The sequence below is a fragment of the Staurois parvus genome, unplaced genomic scaffold (genome assembly GCF_062004578.1).
Source record: "Staurois parvus isolate SC_StPar_1 unplaced genomic scaffold, SC_StPar_1.0 ptg000153l, whole genome shotgun sequence".
NCBI lineage: Eukaryota > Metazoa > Chordata > Amphibia > Anura > Ranidae > Staurois > Staurois parvus.
The window spans coordinates 2,306,443-2,310,386 of NW_028317949.1; the positions used below are offsets into that span (position 1 = coordinate 2,306,443).

At 47.1% G+C, this 3,944-nt stretch overlaps 1 pseudogene; it reads left to right on the forward strand.

The window, feature by feature from the left end:
* The first annotated feature begins 1,401 nt into the window (after positions 1-1,401).
* Positions 1,402-2,958, forward strand: LOC149463704 (uncharacterized; annotated as a pseudogene).
* The last annotated feature ends 986 nt before the right edge of the window (positions 2,959-3,944 follow it).

Consider the following 3,944-nt stretch of genomic DNA (forward strand, 5'->3'; position numbering starts at 1 on the left):
TGGTCTGCAGTGTAAATATACACTTACACAGCCCCATGTGGGGTAAGAACCTCCAAGGAGTTAAAAACTTGTTTTCTTGCCAGAGGTATATGAAGAGTCCTTGGCTGTGTTCATGGAAAACAAGTTTTTAACTCCTTGGTGGTTCTTACCCCACATGGGGCTATGTAAGTGTATAATTACACTGTAGACCACTATATTGTTAACATTGATAAAACCTTTAGCTATAAAATGCATACTGATATATGTGTTTGTTAAAAGCATCATGCCTTCTTGAGCATTTCTGAGGAAGAGATTGTCATTAGTCTCGAAACGCGTCAAGTGCAATTTATGCATGACCTACCTCTACATTGGAAATACCATCTTTGATGACACCACCATAATTTGTACTGTAACTTCATGTTTGTTTTTAAGATTGTAAAAATAAAACTGCATATCTTTTAAACTTTTGAATTGTTTAGTTTATAATATAAGAGAATTGTGTTGTTAAAGTCCCACCAACAAGAAGACTTCCCCATTGCATGTTTGTACTATGTTTATTTTTTATCTTGAATGTGTTTGATTGTCAGCCAGGTGTTCAATGTATTTTGTATGCACATAGATTAGAGACTTTACCAATAGGGAGGTATTTCTTTTGAACATACCAGTACTACTTATGTTAGATTATTCTATTTTATTTGATTTTGCACTGTTTGCCATATATGGGTTTGATGGTCAGCCGGGTGTTTTTTTGTTTTTGTTTTTTTATTCTTTAATTGTTTCTATTTAGTTTTTTCTATACAGCTGTAATTTGGTGCTCATTCATTATGTTCTAGTATATATTTCTTTAGTCATCTTCCAGGATGGCACAACTGAGAGATCACTAGCTCCACCTGACAGGAAACACAATAAAAAATTGAGTTTAAATTCCCTGCCCTTTCCTCCTCTTCTCAGTTTTTTATTGTGTTTCCTGCAGCGAAACGTTTGTTTTTTTTTATTTGCAGACCTAAGGCTTGGAGCTGGAAGATCCCCCGTTTGGGGTAAACAGCCAAGCCGGAGAGGGAAGGCTGTAACCGGGATCACTTACACACTCCAGGGGTCCCAGTACATTGGAGCTTCCCAGGCACCAGGGAGGTGTGCCTGGTGTTACAGGGATGAGCATCCTTCCTCCCTCTTCCGGGACAGCGGGGAGGCATGTCCAGGAGTGTAACCGCCTGCGAGGTGGCTGCTCACGGGTATGAGACCACTGTCCGGCTTGTGAATCGTGCAACGCACCTTGTAGGGAGAGTGTGGTGGCTGTGGCAGAGTCCACTGCTAGTCCTGCCAGAAGGCAGGTAGAGAGCCCAGGGTCCATGGGCGCTGACCGGAAGTGGGAGCAAGGCTCACTCCTAGAATTCTGGCAAGGGCAAGACTTCTGCCCTAAAGATGGCAGCGCTGGTCGGCATTTCTTTCCTCATGAGGCTGGTGAGGAGCCTCCAGGAATTACCCCTGGGAGCATGGACCCAGGAGCCCAGCGAAGGCAACACAATCCCAAAGGGCCCTGCTAAGGTTGGAACCAAAGGAGTGGCTGCAGCAACTGAGAAGACCACGGGTGGTGAGTCTGACTCGGCTGGTGGGGGAGAGGAGGGGGGTAGAGTTCTTACCCACTCCCATACAGGTGTGCCTGGGGGGGAGGAATACCATTTTAATATGGGCCTCTTGTTTATCTCTGCCTAGAGCCATGTGAAACTGCTCAAGATAGCACCCACAAGACCCCAAAGGATAAAGCCCCTCACCAAACGGTGTGGTTATTGCAATGATAAAGTTCCGCAAGACCATGCCAGACCCTTATATGGTTATGGTTATGAAGGATTTTTTGTTGGTTCAAACAGAGATGTTAGCCACCTTATAATCCTTCACGATGGCCCTGACATCTAAAGAGGTGGATACTCGGTCCCCTAGGGAGGGGACATCTTCCCTGGAGGGGACTTGGGCGGGGAAGCAGTGGAGGCATTTGGGTCCCTCATCCGCACAGGTCACAGAGGAGGAAGACCTATAGGAAGCCGAGATTTATGACCAAAGCTCCCTGGAAGAGGGGGAAGAATTGGAAGGTGATAGCCACACTAGCAAGGAATCTAGACCAGGTAGACACCTTTTTGCGACGGATGATATGGAGGGTCACCTAAGGGCTATTTACTCCTCAGAGGACATCCCAGAACCACCAATGCAGGCCTCAGCTCAAGGTAAGATGTATAGGGGGTTGGTGAAGCCGCAAACTAGGGTACTACCCCTTTCACCAAAATCTCAAAGATATTGTCTTGAGAGAATGGAAGGATCCCAAGAGGAAAGTTCTAAAAGTAAAGACCTGGAAACGAAGGTAATCCTTTGGGAAAGAGGAGGAAAATAAATTCTTCAAGACCCCCAAATTAGAAGCTGCGCTATCGCAAGTGTCTAAAAAGTCTGACCTGTACTTTGAGGACTCGGGTAACATCAAGTAGCAGATGGACCGTATGTCTGAGACGCTGTTGCGTAGAGCCTGGAAGGCCAACACGCTACTATGGCCCCAGCTTTGGCATACGCTTGCATGGCTAGGAATACTGACATCTGGATGCATAAAGTAATTCATCATGTCTCTCAGGAATCCAAGAAAAAGGGGGAAGCCCAGACTGAAGAGGTGTTAGAATCCATGGAAGTGGTCAGTAAGGCAGTTGCCTACTTAGCAGATGCTGCAGTAGAGATGGTCAAGACGTCAGCTAAGACAGCAACGCTTATCAACTCAACTCGGAGGGAGGTGTGGGTTAAGGCCTAGGAGGGTGATCAGATGTCAAGAGCCCAGCTCCGCGGCCTGCCCTTGAGGGTTCCTTGCTGTTTGGCTCAGGGCTGGACCAGATGCTATCAAGGTCCATTGAAAAGGGGAAGAATTTCCCTGTCAAGCCCAAGAAGGATAAGGAGAAGTTTTTTCGTGCAGTGTATGGAAACTTCTGTTCAAAGGAGTATTTATGACCACAGTGGACCTCAGGGATGCCTGCCTCCACATTCCAATTGCCCCGGAATACCAATCCTTCTTACAGTTCGCTATCTTAATGGAACAGGGGTTCAGTCATCGGCAGTTCCGAGCCCTTCTGTTCGGGCAGGCAGCAAGTCTGAGAATCTTTACCAAATCCTGGCTTTCCCTTATCCCTTACCTAGACGACCTGTTGATCTACGGTTTCTCACAGCAACACGTCCTGAGAGACCTGGAAAAAGTGATCCTCACCTTGGAATTTTTGGGGTCATCAATCAGGAAAAGTTTTCATTGACTCCCTCCCAGACCAAGGTATTCCTGGGGTACGTAGTGGACTTCAGAGTCCAGAGGGATTTTCTTACCCAAAGAAAAGATCGACAAGGTAGTGGGGGCTGCTTCCGGGTTGGTAATGGCTCCAGATTGCTCCTGGAGGCACATCATGAGAGTCATAGGACTCACAACAGCCTGTATACTGGCAATGGAGTGGGCACAGCTACATTCCAGGGAGCTTCAGTTCTTCCTTCTATCCTCGTGGGAGGAAAACAGAATTGCTGGTCTAGAGGGTGTCACTCCCAGAGAACATAAAAGAATTGCTAAGATGATAGATCAAGCCCCAGAATCTGGGGGGAGGAAGACCGTGGCCGCAGTGGGACCTAGTGCGGGTAACTACAGACGCAAGCGAGTAGAGCTGGGGAGCTACTCTCCAAAGTGGCGAACCAGGAACCAACACGAAAGCAGACTTTCTCAGCCGACAATTAATCCACCAGGGAGAGTGGGAACTCCATCCCGAGGTCTTTTTGCAGCTAAGTCTGGTTTTTGGCAGCCCAGAAATAGACCTTTTTGCCTGCAGGAAAAACAGGATAGTGAGATGTTATTTCTCCTTGGCCTGGGAACAGGGGTCCGAGGGTCTGGTCTCATTAGCACAGTAACAGGACTTCGAGTTGGCATATGTATTCCCCCTCTGCAATTGATCCCGCGAGTGCTA